This window comes from Kogia breviceps, chromosome 7, assembly GCF_026419965.1.
Source record: "Kogia breviceps isolate mKogBre1 chromosome 7, mKogBre1 haplotype 1, whole genome shotgun sequence".
Taxonomy (NCBI): Eukaryota; Metazoa; Chordata; class Mammalia; order Artiodactyla; family Physeteridae; genus Kogia; species Kogia breviceps.
In genome coordinates, this window is record NC_081316.1 from 2,077,986 (window position 1) to 2,099,501 (window position 21,516).

The window sequence follows — 21,516 nt, forward strand, 5'->3', positions numbered from 1 at the left end:
TATTTAAACTAGATTTAGTAACGCTCAGATTTTCTATTTTTTTAATGCATTAGTTTTGGTATTGTTTTCCTAAAAAGTTGTCCATTTTGTTTAATTGTCCAATACTTGTGAATATCCTCTATTTTTAAATGTCTGTATCACTGGTGGCAATATCCATTTTTCATTCTTTCTATTGACAATTGAGGTTTTCTAACATATTTCTCTTCATCTTTCTTATGATAGGTTTGTAACTTCAATTAATATTACACAGAACCAACTGTTGGCTTTACTCACTATATTTCTTATCCATTATTACATTTCAGTAATTTCTGCACATTAATTTTGTTGAGAATTTCACTTGATTTTCTTTTTCTAACTTCTTTTGGTGGATACCTAGATAATTGATAATCAGGTCTTTTTCTTTTATGACCTATCCATTGTAAGCTACACATTTTTATCTAATTACTATGTTATGGTCATCTGTCAAGTTTCTTTATGTCATATCTTCATTACTTAGTTAACTATATTTCCCATTTTCCATGCTTCCTTTGTTGTTACCTATAGCTTATTTAAAAGTGTTTTGCTTAATTTCAAAATATACGGGGATTTTTCTAGTTGTAAAATTGAACTGATTTTTAGCTTAATTTCACAGTGGTCAGAGTTTCTCTGAATAATTTCAGTCTTTTGAAACTTTTGAAGTTTGCTTTATGAACTAGCATATTGTTAATTTTGGTATATTTTTTAATCTGCACTAAAAAAGAATGGGGGGTTATGTTTCTGGTTTCAGAATTCGATATATTTCATTTAGATCATTCATGTTAACTTTGTGGCTCCAGTTTTCAGTATACTTCCAGGTTATGGTGAGGTTGTTCTTTCCTTTTTTAAGAGAGATGCCTTCAATTATTTCATTATGATAGTGAATTTATTTTTCTCTATTTTTCATATTTTTATCTCAATTTTTACTCTGTATTATTGGGTGCACACATATTTAAAAGTGTTATACAGAATGAAATGGCTCTTCTGTGGTTCTAAAATATTATCTTTGACTTTAACAATGCATCTTGCCTTATACTCAATTTTGGATGAAATTAGTATAGAAATGCCAATTTTTCTGGGAGTGCCATTGTACTTCATATCAGTTTCCATTCTTTTATGATTTATGTTTTCTTATATTTAGTATACCTTTCATAAGAAGCATATATATTTGGGTATTGCATTTTTTACAGGCTGAGAATTTTATTCTTTTACTTGTAGTATGTGGTTCACTTGCATCTATTGTAACTACTGATATGGTGTGTTTATATCAACATCCTTCTGTTTGTACTGATATGGTGTTTGTAACTTTGTAACTTCTGTTTGTAACTACTGATATGGTGTGTTTATATCAACATCCTTCTTTTTTCTATTAGACCAATTAAAAAGTTTTGTTTAAACATTTGTCCATTAAAAAATTGATCTATTGTTTTTATCATTTAATCTTTCTTATTAACTTCTTAGATAATAGTTTTCTTAGTTTTTATCTTGGAGATTAAAAGATGAATTTTACAGCACTCTAAATGCAACTCCTGCTAGAATCATTTATTGAGGTATAATTGATATACCAAAAAACTGCACATATAATGCACACAATTTGATTTGGTCATTTTGGACATATGTATATACCCATGCTACTATCACCACAATCAAGGTAATAAATCTATTCATCACCTCCAAAAGTTTTCTTATGATTTTTTTTTCTAGTAAGAATGCTTAACATGACGTCTACCCTCTTAACAAAATTTTAAGTATACAATACCATATTTGTTAACTATAGGTATTATGTTGTATAACAGATCTCTAGAATTGTTCATCTTGCATAATTAAACTTCATACCCATGAAACAGCACTCTTCCTCAATTTGAAACCTTGGTGCTACCTTTTACATTACTGTTATCATGTATTTTCAATTTAGATACATTTTAAACATTATGACACATAACTAACTTTGCTTGCTATAGTCAACATTTATTTATGTTAATTCATATAATTATCCTTTCTATCATTTTTTTTTCTTCCAGCGCACACATGGCTGAAAAACCTCCTTTTGGATTTAATGTAATGGAGGCATGCCAGTGCCAAAATGTCTGTTTTATCTTGTCTAAAAAAAAAAATAGTGTTGCCCTCAGTTTTGAAGAACATATTCACTGGGTATAGAATTCTAAGTCGGCAATTTCTTCTCTTGCTCTTTCTCTTCACCTACCATTCCTTTTTTCTGCTTTTTACCATTTCTGTTGAGTCTTATTGCTGTGCTTTTATGTTATTTTGCTCCCTCCCACTCAACTCCAGAATGTTTTGAAAATTTTTCTCTTTACTTTTAGTTTTAAGCACACTGGCTCTGGAATTTCTGGGTATGGTTTCCATTGTATTTATTCTGCTTGATATTCACAGTGTTTCTTGACTCTACAGAATGATGTTTTTTACCATTTTTGGAAAACCTCTCAAAAGTATCACATCAAATATTACATCAGTCCCATTCTCTCTCTACTTTCTTTCTGGAATTAAAAATTCAGTCATTTAAAAAACTTTTATTGCACCCCACACGTCTCTTATACTCTTTGAAAAATATTCTGTATGTTTTACTTCTGAATTTCAGTTTGGTACTTTCAGTTCAAGAATCACCTTTGATGTGTCCAATCTACCAAACTTACCTATTGTTAAAGAGAGTTCTCATATACTCTTCACCCAAATTCCCCTAAATTCATATTTTACATAGCCATGGGGCATTTATCAAAAATAACAAATTAACATTGGTACAATAGTGTCAACTAAACTGCAGACTTCAAACAGATTTCAACAGATTTTCCACCCACCAATGACCTTTTAACTTTCTAATGATACAATTCACAATATCACATTGAATTTAGTCCCCATGCTCCCATTATCCCCTCTAATCTGTAATAGTTTCTCAGTCTCTCCTTGCTTTTTTTTTATAACCTTGAGAATTTCAAATACTACTGATCAGTTATTTTGTAGGATATCCCTCTATTTGGATTTCTCTGTTGTTTTCTCATGGTTAGAATAGATTTATGAATTTTAGGAAGTATAATGCAGAGATGAAGAATAACACTCATAGCATTATATCAGGGGATATGTATCTACATGATTTATTACTGGTGATATTAGAATTAATCACTTGGTTAAAGTTGTATTTTCCAAAAAAGTTACTATTTTTTCCTTCCCTTATTCTATTTGTTAGAAGCAAGCCTGTAGGTCCAGACCACACTCATGGGAAAGAGGAGTATCAAATAATTTCAAATCATATGTAAAAAGCACCATAGTAGTTAGTAAATTCTGGAGGAGATAATGTGAGGTCATGCAAATATCCCATTTCTCTTTACAATTTCACCCACTAATTTTAGCATTTTTTTCTGTGAAACTTGCCTATAGCAATTATTACTATGTTCTGTTCCTCTCATAATTTTGATTTTTACACATATCATTCATATTACTTGGAATTTTTCTCTAAGAAATATTTTTTCCATGCCTCTTCTTTATTTAATATTTTATTTTTATCAATATGGACTCATGGTATTAATTTTTTCTTTGGTTATAACCAATACTATTGTTGTCTATTTTATTGCTCAAATTGTTCCATCTTCAGCCACTGGGAACTTTTATTTTCTTTTAACATGTCTTTATACGTTTTCTTTCTTTTTTTAAGCACTGCCTTATTTTTTATACTGTGAGGTGCCCCAAGATCATATTATCTGCTCCAGCCCTAGAATCAGCCATTCCTCCAGGAAGCCAAGGTTCCTTTTATTCTAAAATGGTATTTAGAAAGTAATAAATGAATGCTATATATGCTAATTGCTACTGAGATGTCACTACCTCTAGGCTCTCTCAGTGGACACAGCTAGAAAATATATGTATGTATCTGTAATTATTTCTATATCTGCATGTGTATTAATAAATATAAGCATGCATTTATACTGATAACCCCCTAATCTAATCAGCACAATAGGATTAAGTTTAGCCTCTCTACTTACTTATTTGTAATTTTTTCTGAGACACTGAGAAATATGGCTCCCATTATCTATAATTTATTTACTTATATGTTCAGTCTCAGTATACATATAAAGAACTTTCAGAAGTGCTAATCTGTACCCTGATTAAATAAACAAATTTACCATCTAGAGTGCAGTGATTATATACAGTACAAAATGACTTTTGACAAGGATGTCAGGAATTCAATAGGGGAAAAATAGTCTTTTCAAAAAATGGTGTTGAATAATTGGATAGTTCAATGCGAAAGATGGACCTTACAACATATACAACAAATATGCATATGAGATGGATAATAGACCTAAATGTAAAAGCTGCAAGTATCACTTGTCTAGAAAATATGGGTGACCTCTGATAGGTGAAGCTTTGTTAGTACACAAATACAGGAACAAACAAAAAACCCCACTAAGTTAGGCTTCCTAAAGATTAAATATATGTATTTTTTCCCATTTGAAAGACACTATTTTGAAAATGAGAGAGAAAAAACCCCAGACTAGAAGAGATCATTCACAACATATCTTGTGTTTGTTAAAGAGTTGTATCCAGAATATATAAAAAGATCCTACAAGGCTCTATAAGATGAAGAGCCCAATTTTAAGATATAGAAAAAGTATTTACATATATGCTACTAAAGAATATATTAAGATGGCAAACAAGCACATGAAATATGTTCAACATCCTTAATCTTTAGGAAAATTCATATTAAATCTATACTCATTAGAATGCTAAAAGTAAAAAAGATTGACAATACCAAGTGTTGGTAAAAATATATATTAATTAGGACTCTCATTCTCATATATTGCTAGTTGGAATACAAAATGACACAGACAATTTTAAATACAACTGACAGTTTTTGTTTACAGAGGGAAACGTACATTTAACATATGATCCAGAGATCCCACTCCTAAGCATTCGTCCAAAGAACTGAAAACATATGGCTGTATAAAACTTGTGTTTAAGTTGTAGCAGCTTTATTCACTATAGCCCCATACTGCAAATAATCCAAATAAAGATGGTCTTCATTTTATTGCTTTATATTCTCTTCAACTATGTATTCTTAACATTTCTCTTCCAAATATTTTCTTAGGTTTTTTTTTTTTTTTAAATTCTAAAGAATGCCATTCCTCCCTTTCCCCTGCAACCTAGGCTTTCAATTCATGCTGTTAATTCACGATCACACTGAACGAACACAGTCATGTCTAGTTCTTCTCTTTTCACTGATATAATGCTCAGTGGATTTTTCTTTACTTTGTTCACACTTTATCTGAGATGTATGTATCTTCCTCAGGGCATTACAATGTGAGGTGCCAGATGTTAAATTCTACCAGGTTCTCTGTACCTCACAGAACAGGGCAGGCAAAATGGGGAGTGAGAAAGTCACGCCTTCCATTATGTCTTCATTGTGATTCCGCTAAGTACGTTGTAACAAGTTTCTGGACACTTGGTAGAGGATTCAGCTAACTAAGTGCGTTACTAGCTATACTATAAGTATTTCACCACTGCCCAGGCATCCCTGATTGCCCTGCAATTTGACTGTACTCTCTCAGTCTGACTTAGTGACCAGTGCAATACTGGTAACTGTAACTCAAGCAATAGCTTTGTCAGTTCTCCCCCAGGCTCTCAAATCCTGCTCCACGCATGGGCTTTGCGTGATTGGGCTTAGTCCACCCGTCATTACCATGAGAACATGCCTGGGCTAACGTGCTGGAAAGCAAGAATCACAGGCACCATTGTCTCCACTCCCTTTTGTCCAGACTGCAGCCGACCGAATGCCCGATATGTGAGTGTTCCAGCACCAGATGAGCCACACAGCCACGTCCCTAAATCACTGAACTGCACACGCGTTATCAGAATAAATGACTACCTGCTCTACGTTTGAGTTTTGAGGTGCCTGTTTACACAGCACTGTTGTCTCAAGGAATAACTTGTACAGTGACAAATCCTTTTCCTTTATGGCCAGAGATTTTGCTATTCTGGTTTAGCACGGGTCCCTGGAGATTTCTGTAAGAAGATATAAGCTTAGGCTCCACTCCTACGTATTTCACTTGGATGCATCCAGCCAAACTTTAAGGATTATTTTTCTTTTGTATGACATCACTCTTTCTTCTGTTAGCTACTGATTTAGTACTGTTGGTGCTTTTTGCTCATTTATTTTTTCTATTTTGGAAGTTTTGAACTGCGGTTTTGCTCTACTATGTTAAACAAGCCGCACAGTTATTTTAAACATGGTAGTACCTCTCTCTTTAGATAGGAAAACAATATTTTAAAGCACTCTTAAATTTGAAGCGAGAGCTATTCAGCAAATTGTATACCATGTGTGATATAAAATCTTTAGTTTTCAAGACAAAGATTTATACAGCAGGAATTTAATATATAATAAATACATATTTTAAAACATATAGAAACTATTTAGATGACAAAAGAGATGAATTCATAAGATGCTGACCATTCTCTTGGCATATGGTTGAATTTCAATTAAAGAAAAAAATATAAATATGGTTTGAAAGCTATTCAGCATTTAATGTTTAAGTATTTCTCATAGGATTTTTAAAAAAATCATAGTTCACTTTACTCATAGTAAATGTGGGTTTGGAAATTTTCTAAGATTCAGTCTTGTTTTCCACGTCATGGCCTAACCGTATTATTAAAGAAACTTACAGTGTTTCCTCTACCCCACCACGGGCTTCCCATCTCTGAATAACTACCCGAGCAAACCCCGAAGGCAGTACTCTGTCAACTAACATTTTTTTTTTTTTTTTTTTTTTTTTTTTTGCGGTACGCGGGCCTCTCACTGTTGTGGCCTCTCCCGTTGCGGAGCACAGGCTCCGGACGCACAGGCCCAGCGGCCATGGCTCACGGGCTTAGTTGCTCCGCGGCATGTGGGATCCTCCCGGACCGGGGCACGAACCCGCGACCCCTGCATCAGCAGGCGGACTCTCAACCACTGCGCCACCAGGGAAGCCCTCAAATAACATTTGATTAAATGGACTGACCGTCTATCATCAGAGCACAGTGATCAAGATGTCCTCTGTTATCAACACCATCATCCATTAGTTAAAGGTAGAATTCATTTCAGCAGAGAAAAAAAAATCAACCAAATGAGGTACTACAAATATGATTAATCAGCTTTTAATTACTTAAGACTCATAGAACCTTTCAGAAAGGCTGGAAAAAACTTTCCATAAAAATACCTAAAGATAAACCGAGGATGAATGTATAAGATTTGGTGTCACTGAATGCTCACGGTGGCATTTGCAGTTTTCTTGAGATTTTAGCAAAGTACTGTCAGTCCTTCCTTAGTATTCTGCATTTGACTTAGATGTGTATGTTTCAAACGGCAAGGTTACCTCCCTGACAGAGCTTTGTCAGTCTCTCCTGAATCCTATTCTCCTGGAGGCTTCAATGTTTGGAATTCTGCGTTCCTCTTTACATTACCCAATGGTAGCAAGACTCTCACTAAGTCACTTTAGCAAGAAATCCCACCCTGGATATCTCACCTCCCTCAATATCTGATCAAATCTTATCCCCACCGTTCATCTTGGCCTGTCTTCAGAGAGAATCCTGTGAAGTCCCTTTAGCTAGAACCCCCTCTACCCCTGATGCTTCCTCCAAGTAATTTTTCATCCACTGACCCCTCCACCCTGCTCCTTGACTATAAATTCACACTTTTCTTTGTGTTCAGAATTGAGCCCGCTTCTATACTGGGGTCTCATTTCCTCTATTTTAGCACTTCCTGAATAAAATCTGTTTCTACCACTTTAACTAGTGTTCAGCTCTGGCTTACTTTGACACAACCAAGATAAAACAAGTTAACTTTTGCTTAGAGAAATAACATTTTGGATAGCACAAAAAAAAGACTAATTTTAGCATTAACTGTTATAACCCACTAGAATTATATAATATGTGATTAAACAGTTCTAAGTTCTGAGAGTTCTGAGAAGACAAATGGGGCTCCTGGTTGATGCTGAGGAGGGGTCAGCAAATTGAAGAAGAGACGGTGACAGACTTTAAACGAGCGCTTTCTTTAGTCTAGTGCCTCCTTCCACTCTGCTCTTAACAGCAAGGGAGAGACCAGAGTATATTTAGTCTAAATATAACAACAAATTGATTTCTTGTGAGGGTTAGCTTAAGTTTTACAAACATTTTTTTAAATCAACTAAGAATATCTAATTTTATATTGTTAAATTTCTAACTGATGAATGCTAACCAACAGAGTTGCTTACAAAATTTTTGATACTATTTGTATTCAGAGGTATACAGGTTCCAAGGCTATGTACTCATAATGAAATGTGCCTTCAGAAGAAATCCATGTCTTTACACATGGCGTGATATAGCAATAACTTGCACTTACAGCACTGTCTCTGATTTTACAGTGCCAGAAACACAATACTCTAGGGTCACCAAGTTGAGGCTAATACTGTTTTCCAAATGTTCCTGGCACTTTCTTAACTCAGTGCTCTGTTCATGATAGCCCTGGTGCCTGGAACACCTTCTTCCATGTATGTCTGTGTTCCGTAGAATAACCCATTCTTTTTTTTTTTTTTTTTTTTTTTGTGGTACACGGGCCTCTCACTGTTGTGGCCTCTCCCGTTGCGGAGCACAGGCTCCGGACGCGCAGGCTCAGCGGCCACGGTTCACGGGCCCAGCCGCTCCGAGGCACGTGGGATCTTCCCGGACCGGGGCACGAACCCGTGTCCCCTGCATCGGCAGGCGGACTCTCAACCACTGCACCACCAGGGAAGCCCAATAACCCATTCTTAATACTCCCATACCATCTCTTTCAGGTAGCTTTTCTGAATCCACTTGAAATCACATCACTTCACCTTGCCCCTCAATTCCTCTTGTGGCCCCCCCTTTTTTCTTCCACTATGTTTTGTTCGTTTTTCTGATTAAACTTACGTTTGGCAAAGAACCCTCTTAATCACGTTTCACAAGGCAGCTAGCACTCACCATACAAATATAAAGTATAAATATAATGACAATCAGAAACTTAAATATCTACCATAGTTTAAAAGATGTGAATGAATTTTATTTCTATAATATTCTAGCAATTTCTTCAACGTGGTATAAAGGAGGAAGTAAGTGTAAGTTTCATGATAGTCACTTAGTGCAAGAAGGTACTCTGGGAGGCTGGAGAGGTTTTTGGCCTGGGGAGATGGGTCAAGAGATTACCTGGGAAAATTCACACAACTGCAGGCTTCCAGCAGGTGTTTAACTTGTCGCTAGAAATTTCGCGCTAAGGATTACAGGGTCAGATATCACTCTGTGACTTTCTTGTCACAACAGTTTCTGTGACGTTTTAATAAAAGTGAACACTTGATTAACTGAGACAAATTGTTTTTTTCTGGTTTCTGTTTGTATAATGGAAATGGCAGAATTGTTGAACTGATAACATGGGAGACGGCAAGTGAAGAGCCTGACAATCCCGAACTTCCTAGAAAATGTTCTTGAACTTAAAGAAGACACCCTATGTCACATTAGGACGCTTGCTACATTTACCTTATATTACAGTTAGCTATGTTCAATTTACATGTCTAAATACACTTTAAGCAACTTGAATGAACATATCATACAGTCTTTTATGCAGCTCAACCCATGACCTAATGTTTTACTTATATCAGGTGCTTAAGTGTTTGAGTTCAATGCCTTCGTAAGATTATTTTGCTACCTTGAGTTAACTTCTTAATTAGTTCACCAGATCAAATATGATGATTGATTTTGGCTGTGGGTTGGCAGGCTATAATTTTCATTTTTTAATAGTTGTTACCAAATGTCTAAGTAATCCAAAAATATTAACATGGTATTGTACAAATATAGCCAAAGACAAAGACAGTTGAATTAACTACCATGAGCTTCTAGAATTTTATGACTAGAATGCAGGGGAGATATTCTAGTTTCTCTCACTCATAATACAATCTTCCTGTACCTTGACATATTTACCTAAGCCTGATTCTTCCATTTTTATGTTAACCTTCTTGTAACCAAGTGGACAACATAACTCATTTTTTGTATTCATCAAAGTACCAGCCAGGGCTTCTACTCAGTATTTGTTAGTGTATTGAAATTCATCTTTATCAAACTGAAGAAAAGAACTCACAATATTCTCATCTTCCTACTGGCTTTGCTTCAGTAGAGGTTTACAAAGACAGATAAGCCCTAAGACAGTGAACACTAACGTAGCTAAACAGGTAAAGTACTTAACAGAAAACCATAAAAATGAAAGTAGCATTATAGTCCAATAAGAAGTATGAATGTGAGGTACACGATAAAATAGCAGCATATTATAGAAAGATTTAAACTAGTCAGAGAGGTTGGGAACTTTTCTTTGAGGAAGTAGGATATAAAAAAATAATATGATATTAGTTAACTAAGAAAAGATAGAAGGAAAAATTTATCCAGTTAGAAGGATAGCTAAATACCCATGTGCAGAAGAATGGCATGACAAAGAAACTGAATAATTTTGTGTATGTCTAATAACAGACAGAAAGGGAAATATCATATGAGCCATAGCTGTAGAAGTAAGCGGACGCCAAACCACATAGGATTTTGAAAGTAATAGTAAAGTCATGTTAGGGTCTTTAGCTAAGATCAACAGGAAACCAGGGAAATATTTTAAGCAAAATTTTGACACAAATTAATTTGCGTTTTAAAAAATTTACTTGAACTGCAGTGCAAATAACCGATTATACGAAGATGAAAATATATGCAATCGGACCCACTATGGTTAAGGTGGTAGCAGTAGATTTGATAAAACAGTGGATTCAAAACATATTTGAATTAAGGTGAGAGAGGTGTCAAGAGTGACTCCTAGATCTCTGGCTTGCCTATTTGTTATCATTAAAAATCTAGAAAAAAATTAAAGGGCTTAGGTCTTGTAGGTTCCAAGATGGCCCCCAACAATCCTTACGATCTGGTATTACCCCCCCTCTTATTCTGAATCATGACTGACTTGAGTACCTGAGAGAATACTGTGGAGGTGATATTGCAGCACCTGTGTTGGTCTCTTGGGGAGACCATCCATCATATTGTGAAGACACTTCAGCAGCCCTCGGGAGAAGCCTGTGTGGAGAGTAAGGGAGGCCTTCTGAAAACTGACAGTACTGATTGGCCAGACTTGTGAATAAGGTGCTTTAGAAACTCGTCCTCCACCTTTCCTCAAGCTTTAAATGCCTGCAGTCATGGGCAAGATCTGACTCAATACCAAGCCAAAATAACCTAGTCAAGCCACTCCCAAATTCCTGACTTAGAGAAACTTCGAGAGAAAGCAAATGTTTGATTTGTATTCAGCCTCCAAGTTGTGAGGTAATTTGTTACACAGAGATAGATAACTAACACCTGCAGGAAGTCTCTGAGGTTGGCTTTGGGCATATTGAGTTTGAGCGGCCACCACATATCCAAGAGGAGATTAGAAACTGGTAGTTGTGTACATCCACTGGGAGCTTAGAGGAGAGTCTGGATTTGACATGCAAAATAGGGAGTGACCTGCACATCACTGGTAGTTGAAATCACCTACAGGCAGAATAAAGAATAACAAATTAGGCCTATGAAGAAACTTCGGGGATTTCAGCATTGAGTGGCCAGGAAGACGAGGATAGGAACACAAAGAAATACAGACAAGAAGCCATGTGGGGAGTAGGAAGAACTCAAGTTGTTCGGAGGAATGTGTGATTTAAGGAGGAAGGTATGCTCAATAGTATCAGATATTGAAAGAGCCCATAATATAAGTTCAAAAAAGCATGTTGGATTTAGAAACATAGATTTCTGACCTTACAGAGAATTGCTTACATGTATTATTTTGGGAGGAAGCCAAACTGGAGTCCATTGAAAAGACGAGAGACAGTGGAGAGAGGGCGAGGGTGTAGAACAGCTTATCAGCTCGGTTCAGGGGCATCAACTATGCAGCAATTCCAAGTGTTCTCTAATTCGGCCATCTGGAGGTCACACTGAATCTCTTTCATGGTTCATTTGTACAGCCCACTAGAGATCAATCACATCTACTACTCTTGAATCATGATTTAAAACGGTGATCACTTAACATTAGAGCCATCAGAATAAACAACTGTAACAGAAAAAGCAAAGGTGATGTTAATATTTGTATTCTCCCCAATGAAATCAGATAGAAAAAAATGCACACTCAGCAGAATCACAAAGCTTTATAATAACAGCAGAAAAAAATGGGAAAAATAAAAAATGAAGTAAGAAATAAGGAATTATTATGAGTTCCTACCACAAACTCAATAGTAATGGACATATTTTCCTAGAAATTAGTGGCAATAATCATAGGAGAGAAATGCAAAAAAATACAGGAAACACCACGTGTCCAACAAAAGAAAAGAGCATGAGGGAATACCACAACAGTTACTCAAACCTAGAAATTCCACATTAGTCTGATTGCATATATATGGATGGTAGTGTTCTTTTAAAAAAGAGTGGTTTATTTTCTTTCCTTCTTCATCTACGACTTCACAAAGCTCCATATCGCTACCTGCCACAGTACATCTGAAATTGCAGTCCCTTAAATTGAAATCAGTATTTATTATCTCATGTCATCATCTTCACAATCAAAATGGAGAGTAAAATAGAGAGGAAATCTCTTATGTACTTATTTCCTCATTAAGAAATGCTACATGAGACAACTATAGATCAAAAGTGCAATGCTTTCTCTCATTTGTAAGTACAAATAAATCAGATATTTAATAAATAATATCATAGTAATTCAAAGAAAAGGAAAACTCAAAATTTATGTTTGGCCACATGTTGCATTTCATTATAGATTAATAAGGCCACCAGTATAAACCAAAGACATTTTCTTGAAATTCTCGGTTTCTCAATTTAACACCCATTATTCAAAATGAATATGGATGTATTATTACACTTTTCCCAACCATCTCCACTTTAAATCAGTTTTGGATAACAGCATATCTATGTTTTGCTCATTCATGGCGATCCATATTGCAGATCTGAAATTATTTTTTAAATCCATACTGTACATGTTTACTATATAACAAAATTGTTGGTTTTCCAGCTCTAATGAAATCATGGATTTGTTCTCTGATGTTACTTTTTCTAAGTCACAGTTCTATACGTCAGAAGTCCAGGGGGGCTTGGCTGGGTTCTATGCTCAGTATCTCAGAAAGCTGAAATCCAAGTGTCAGCCAATTGTATTCTTATTGGAAATTGGGGTCCTCTTCCAAGCTCATTCCTTTTCTCCACAGACTTCAGTTCTCTGCAGTAATAGGACCAAGGTTCTCCTTAATTTGCTGGCTTTCAGCCCCAGGGGCCTCTCTCAGTTCCTTAAGACTGCCACATTTCTTCTCACGTCATCCATTTTATCCTAAATCCCACGATACATCCAGCCCTTCCCCTGTCCTAAATCTCTCTGACTTCTGCCATCAGACAAATATATTTCTTTGTTTTTAAGAGCTCATATAATGAGATAAGGCCCAGCAAGTTCATCTCCCTATCCTAAGGTCAACTGTGACATATAACCTAACATCATCATGAGAGTGATATCTCACCATATTTACAGGGAATTAAGGTGTGTTATCTTTGGAAGCCATTTTATAAATTCACACGAGGCAAAAAAAACAGTGTGATTCCTTCAAAAAGTAAAAGGCAAATCTACAATGGTTCCTTCAGACTGCGGCATCTCTATTATCTTCCCTACCTCTATTGCCCCAAACTCAAGGCCAAGTTACACAGCTATCCTGCATGTCATTCCCACCACAAATATCTGTCTTTGGGTGGCATTTAATGTTAATCACGTTCTTTGCTTTCCATTAGAGTAATTGTTTCTCTCTCTCTCTCTCCTGTGGAAGATTATTATGTCTACAATCTATCTACGTAAGTGTTGTGGGTTGTAAATGTGTATCTTCTCCCTTGGTGACTATTATATACATAACCTGTTACCTTTTTCCATTAAGCTAATGAATGGTTGACACTTGTGATTAGAGCAATCTGGCACCTTTAACGTTGTCTTAAAAGTAAAAAATTGAAAGAGTCCATAGTCAAACCTACTGAACAACATCTGTTTTGCATTCAGCATACAGTAAGAAGTTCTTGCTTCCTACTGACAACAGAAGATATTAAATGGATAATGACTTAATTTCTCTCCTACTTTAGGCAAAGCAAACTTGCTGATTCCACAGTTTAGACCACGCCCTTGGCTTCTTTGATGATTAAGAAAAACTTTAAAAAGACAAATTTTGGAAATAGAGTGCAAACTCTTATTTACCACTGATTATTATAATAAACCAAATTTAATCAAAATAATGGCAACACAGTTATGTGTAAGTTATATGTTTGAATCTAATCATGGAGTCATTCTGTGAGAAGACATTTGTTTCTTTTTTACCAGATAATTCAAAGGATTCAATAAAAGGAGACCTAACAAGAGGATACATTTTAAATGAGCTTTCCTTGGAATCTCCAATTTAGCTTTGAAATGTGTGAAGAAATAGAGGACTCTTTTGAGATGCTCCAGATTTGACCTCTCACATGAACTTCACCCTTATATATTCAACTGGTTTTGGAATTTCTCTACTTTAAAATTCCTACTTTCAAGACATAACAAACACAGCAATGTTAACTTTTCTCCGACCCCACTTTTGCATCAATACTACCATGATTTTTCATTACTAAGCTAACATATTGGTCTAGACCTTTTCCTTCATATTCTAAATTAAATTTTTCACTAAGGCTTGTCCTTGTTTCCTGCTTGCTCCACTGCTGCTACTTTAGTCTACTGCTCTATATCACCTCAATCTTAAATTACCATACAATCCGCGAACTAGTTCCCTTACCTTCAGCAGTCTCCGTGTATTTCAGTCAGGCTAATTCTTGTGAAACACTGGTTTCATCAAGTCAGAAAAAGACTCAAGGACTTATTATGGCTTCCGACTTGGGATCAAGTCCAACTTCTCTCTCTTGACTGCAAAGCCAAATATTCCTTCAACTTTATTTTCTATTACTTTTCACATACACTATCTATTGCAGTCTTGTTCATGTTCTTACTATCTTCATATAAAAGATTTCGTTTTGTCAATTTTTTGCACCAGTTGCAACATAGAATGCTGTATCGTATTCTCCAATTCGAAATTGAGAAATTTAACAAAATTGTTTTGAATGAAGTTAAAGACAGCTATGTGCTACTAGAGCCATCTTATGGAAAAAAACGAACGAACCTTTTGGCCAATCCATTACATCAGACACTGAACTGGGAGCTTTACATTTATTATTAGTTAACTTAATTTTCACAATAATACATGGTAGGTAGTTTTGTTGTCTTCTCTTTCTGATAATGACACTAGGGCCCAGATGAGGACACTAAGGCAGAGATTAGGAAACCAGGGCTACACAGTGATTAAAATATAGGCCATTGGTTCTGGAGTCTAACTTCCTAAATATTTACCCTATATAACAGGTCATCACATGGAGTTGCGGTCATAGTGTAAGAGTCAGTGAAAACATGGATAGAAAACGATTCCTTTAAGACAATGTTGGGTTTATGCATTAAACCTTACCCAAATCTCTACACATTTTAGTTACAGGAGCCAATAGATATTGCATTGTGTGTGGTTTTACTGTTCTTCTGTTTAGTTTTGTCTACTCTATTCTGTTTGTTTATTCATTTGTTAATGTGTTAAGTCAGGTGGAACTCATCATCCTAATTTAATCACAGTGTGTTCACTGAGAGAATGAAGAGTATTCACCATAATGACCCAAAGTTATGAGTTTGGTGGGCTCATTGCAAAATGGCACCCTAAATCGACAACTGTGACTTAAACAAATATAATTTTTATGTGTCATGATGATTCTCATTTTCCTGTTTTGATTCAAATAAGTGAATAATTGCTCATGATTTCATAAAGCAAAATCTACCACATGATAAAATAAATCTTATTTCTATTTCCTTTATCTTGCCTGCTCATACAGTATCGAATAATATAATTAGTACACAAATATTGCAAAACAAATCATTTAAATACTATTTGATTCACTACATCATTAGTGATTCAACACAGTACAATTTATTTTCCTTAATTAAAAATATCAGTCCCAGGGGATTGGATGGTTTGAAAGAACATTATTGACAGGGGATTTATTTATCTGTTGTTTGGTTTGTTGACTTATTTATTACCTCCAGGTCACTGAGCCTGATCAGATTGCAGAGAGAAGAAGTTATTATGATAAAAGGGGAGTCTCCTGATGTGCATGAGTGACCAGGTTACACCAGTATTGTTCCTCCACATAAAGTACGGACATTAATATCACTAATGTGAATGTTTGCACTGAAACATTACTTCATGCAAGTCTATTAAATGAAATTTTGACACTCTTTTCAAGCAAACCACCCTTCCCAAGCTGATTAGAATACATTGGCTGTAGATAAAAATGTTTTCCTGCATTTCTAGAGTTGGTCTAGGATGAAAAAAAGTATGGGTGATATTCCCTTTTTAACCTTTTCTTTCCCAACCATTTTCTACTCTTGGGATCATTTGAGCAATTCCCACTACAATTTATTCTGGTTTAAAACAAAATAATCACATACATTTCTACTATTTACTTACGTGCTTTTTCCTCAGTTGACTTTCTAAAAGTACACAGATGTATTTATTTTCTTGTATATATATAAATAATACACGATAATTGTAAAAAATGTTTAAAATGAGAAGGCAGTTAAATGATATTACTAAAGTCACTGAAATATAATGACATGTGGTTGGTAGTTGGTCACTGTTACTGTTTTGGACACATATGAGGCATTTAGCTACCATAGTAATATTGGTTATATTTAGAAAAATATGATCTCCATTGTCTAGAATAGGGCTTGTGTGTAGTTGGAGGTCAATAAATATGTGTTAATATAATTCATTAGATATGGACATACATTTTGATATACACTATTGCAAAATCTATAAGGGGTACTATTACTCATTTTTTTTCTAAATCGAATTTACAACTTAGAAACAACAATATATTGAGGTGTTCTAAATTTTTGCGTACATTAATTGTAAAACTTGATAAATTATCCTTATCTCTGACAGGAGCCAATCCAACTTACTTCAGCGTTAAAAGAACTTCCAGCTGGATTAAACAGGTGAAGAGATAACCATATTGTTTTCATTCCAATTTTGAGATGGGGCAGTGAAGTAGGTTTTTCTTTCTGAACTCTGAAATAATTTTACAGATATGGCTTTCTCCTCTGCTTAAAGTCAGTCTGTATGTCCAGTGTTCTGGTGATATATGGCTGCACAACAGACTAATTCAAAATTCAGCGGCCTGGGACTTCCCTGGTGGTGTGGTGGTTAAGAATCTGCCTGCCAATGTAGGGTACATGGGTTCAAGGCCTGCTCCAGGCAGATCCCACCTGCTGTGGAGCAACTAAGCCCGTGCGCCACAACTACTGAGCCTGCGCTCTAGAGCCCACAAGTCACAACTACTGAGCCCACGTGCCACAACTACTGAAGCCCGCGTGCCTAGAACCTGTGCTCCGCAACAAGAGAAGCCACCACAATGAGAAGCCTGCGCACCACAACGAAGAGTAGCCCCTGCTCGCTGCAACTAGAGAAAGCCCGTGCTCAGCAATGAAGACCCAACGCAACCAAAAATAAAAATAAAAAAAATTCAGTGGCCTGACCAAAATGATTTCTTGTTATCTCCCAGTTGAGTATGTCAGGGAATGCAGGTAACACTTTGTTGGGCAATTTATTTGCTCACCTGAGATTAACTAGGGTGACTTAGGGCAGGTCTGGAGTGTCCAAGATGGTTTTACTTACATGAGTGGCATCTTGGAGGTGACAGCTAGAAGGCAGGGTTCAGCTGGCCTCTTCATCCTCACCACGTAATCTCAGGCCTCTCCATGTGGTCTCTCCAGCAGGACAGTCATACTTTTATGTTGGCTGATGGCTCCACAGGACCAAAGCAGAAGCTACAATCTTTCAAATGCTAAGTCCCAAACTGGTGTGGCATTATTTCTGCCACACTCTATTGGTCAAAGCAGTCATAGGTCAGTCCAGATTTAGGAGGAGGAGAGATAAACTTCACCTTATGATATTCTAGTTTTCAGTCATCTTTCTGTTGCCACATTGAAAATAATTAAATCCAATAGTTTTGTTCCTGCAAAGGAAAAAAACAAAAAGAATAGATAAGTTACTTGAAAATGAGGCATATATGATATAAATCTCAATTTTTAATCTTTTATCTCATACAAAGTATATGGAAATAGATTGTATTTTTAAAGAAACAGAAAAAGAATTGGACCCTAGATTTGCTCTTCTTTCATGTACAAATTTTTTAGGAGGGGAAAAAAGAAAACCTAGAGTGGTTTAATTTATACATGCTATATTGTAAAACAGGATAAATGAGCAACATATATTATTACTAATTAGGTTATAGCCTGTTTTCTTTTCGTCTTTTTCTTGTATTAACTTGAATGCCCAAAGTACACTCTTAAGGAACCAAAACAGGAGAATTCTATTTTCCGAGTCATTTTATTTTTTACCTATTCTGTTTCATACATTTGAGAGTACAGATAAAATGAGTAGCCATCAAATGATAGATCTTGCATAGGATTTAGCTTGGCTGTAATTTAATTTCCTCTGCTCTTGAACATCTATACCCTTCTCCAACCTTCATGTGGTGTTTGGACTTAGTTTGTTTGCCTGTTTATTTATTTATTTATTTATTTTAAAAGCCAATTTCAAGTAGTCTGCTTTCCAGCAGCTCCTGAAACTATTTGAAAAGCTATCTTCTTAAATCTTACTGGATTTCAACTTTTGATTGTGTATACTTGAAAAATGGGCCACAAAGCCTAGGCTGGCACAAACGGTCATTTTGTTACTATAGCAGTAAATATGCTTCACTGTTGGGGAGTTCCCAAGAAATATAGTGATAGTTCTTTATATTTTTGAAAATTTCAGGAGCAAATGCTTTAAAGATTCTCACTTTTGAATTCATTGAGAGGCTTAAAAAATGTTGAGCAGGTATGGCACATATTTTCCATTTTGATCTTTTTCCCTAATTCTTATAGCCGGTAATATGAATTTTCACCAAATACCTTTTCAGCCCTTTGCTGGCTTCCCATCCATTTCCTATTCTCATATTTAATTTTACTACATTAATTTTTAAGCTCATTGGCTGTCATATGTCTCTTTTGTTACCCGAGAACTCTTTTTTTTTTAAATTTTAATCACGGTGTATTTGGAGAAATTTCTCTACTCGAGCTATGGATCACAAGAAAGAGATCTGACAAAAGTTCCACAAAGAGGAATGCCATGTTCTAGTGAGATGAGGGTGACAGGTAGTGATGTGATGGTGCAGAGAGAAGGAAACAAGAGCCAAGCTGAAAGAAGAAACAGAAAAGTAGCAGTTCAAAAATTACCCTTCCAGTTCAGCAGCTAAAAAGAATAAGACTAGGAAAGATGTAAAAAAATTTTTTTAAAGTGATAAAAAGTAGAAACTATAAGTGAGTTAAGACTCAAGGAGATATAAAGATAAAAAAAAAACCACTTTAACTTAATTTTGTCAGTATATCAATTTATATAAATGAGATAGTATCAATTTTGATGGGATTTCCTATTATCTGCATTCTGATACATTTGTTTGATGCTGTAAACCAAACAAGGAAATAACTGTAAACATTCATTATAGTCTAATGAAATTGATTTTTTTTCTTCTTTAATTTAAAATAATTTAAAAAGAAAACAAGGAGTCTGTATTTACATTTAGAAACTGGCCAGATTAAAAATATACTGAGACACAAAAAAAGCATATATGGGTAAGACAATGTTTAATTTGTGGTAAGTGGTGACAATTTCTTGTGACTCAGTCCTCAGCACAACTATACATTATGGATTTTCTGCCAAAACTACTCTGGCCACTATAATTTTGTAACTCAGTTTCTCATAAAAAGATAGATGACATTTCCCCTGCATGATCTGATGCTAAAAAAAATAAATAATTAGATTAATTTTAAAAATCTAGAAAAGAAGCAGACCTATACAACGTAATCATCATCAACAACGTTATTGCTTATGTTTAATAAATAGTAGCAAAAGGTAAAAAGAAAATAAGCTTCTATGCAAGTATAAAGGATATCACAGTACACAGGTGTATAAAACAGGCTAAATAGTCAACACATTTATTTATAATCCCAGTAAAAACTGTTAGTTTGTAGTAAAGAAAGATCCCATTTATTGAAGTATGTAGGCACCAAGGTTTATTAAAAAATAAAGAGAGAGAACACAGAGGAGATACTCGATTTCAAGATATACTCAGAATCAATTTCAAGGAGGTTATCCTATTTATGAGTCATTCTACTGGAATCCCATATGCAAGCCTCAATTACAATGAAGACTCACTTGTAAAGGCTGGAGTGGTTGCTTCAAGCATGGGGCACACTGGCTCAGTCATGATGGTCAGGACCTACCACTTACCAGCTATGAGTTGGACAGGATAGCTAAGCCCATTAAGCCTGCATTTCCTGTAGAGTTAATAACTGTCAGGCAACTCTTGTTATATAATGTTTACCAAGGTGTCTGGTGCATATTAATTGCTCAGTTAAGGTTTGCTGTCATTGCTGCTATTACTTGGGTTGAGTCCCTCAGCTAGAGTCCCAAGTTTACTCCTGCTGGCCAGGTTGCATGTTGAAAATCCAAAGGTAGCTACCAGTAATATTAAGGATGTAATTTAAAGATGTCTGTGCAATTCCCAATGTGTAGTCCCAATATATGTTCATGGACTTTTAAAGAGATTAACACTAAGGCTGTGAAAATTAAGAAACATACAAGGAAAGGCAAAGCAAAAAGTACAGTGAAAAAGAACATAAGAGCAAGAAATTCAAAAAGTTGATCCTTGAAATACAAAGCAATGTACAGTTGATGGTTATATTTCAGGCATATACAGGGGAGTAATCTTGGGTGGTACCTTCCTCAGGCCAAGTAAATAATGTGCATTCTGCCTACTCAGTATCATGGTCTTAGTTATTGTCACTGCAAAAGCAGAAGCTTCCTCAGAGAAAACATCGCTGGAATCAAAAGCAGTTCATTACACAGTAAAAAAGACCATTTTTGAATCATAGGATTTAAGATGCATAATAAAGAGGCAGTGTCCTTCCTCTAACATAATGACTATGCCCATTTCCTGTCCTTTCTTTGGATAAAAGTTCCATGGTTAATAGAAAACACATGGGTGAGACATTATGAAATTTATTTCTCTCAAATTTAGAATTTTCCTAGAAATGAGCTTATGAAAGAGCTAAGGGCATAACCATTAGTCACCAAATTACTTAAAAATTGCAAGGCCATGGAGACGCACTGAGCACAATGTTGAAGTCACTTAGAAGAGATTATCTACATAATAACATTGGGACAAATGAGGGATTTCCAAATTTTTCTATCAGGATTGAGCATTGGAACATACACACTTAAGAATCTTGGAAGCTACCTTCTGTACTATTGCCTCATCAAATTTTGAGAGTCTATTTCCACTCTAAGT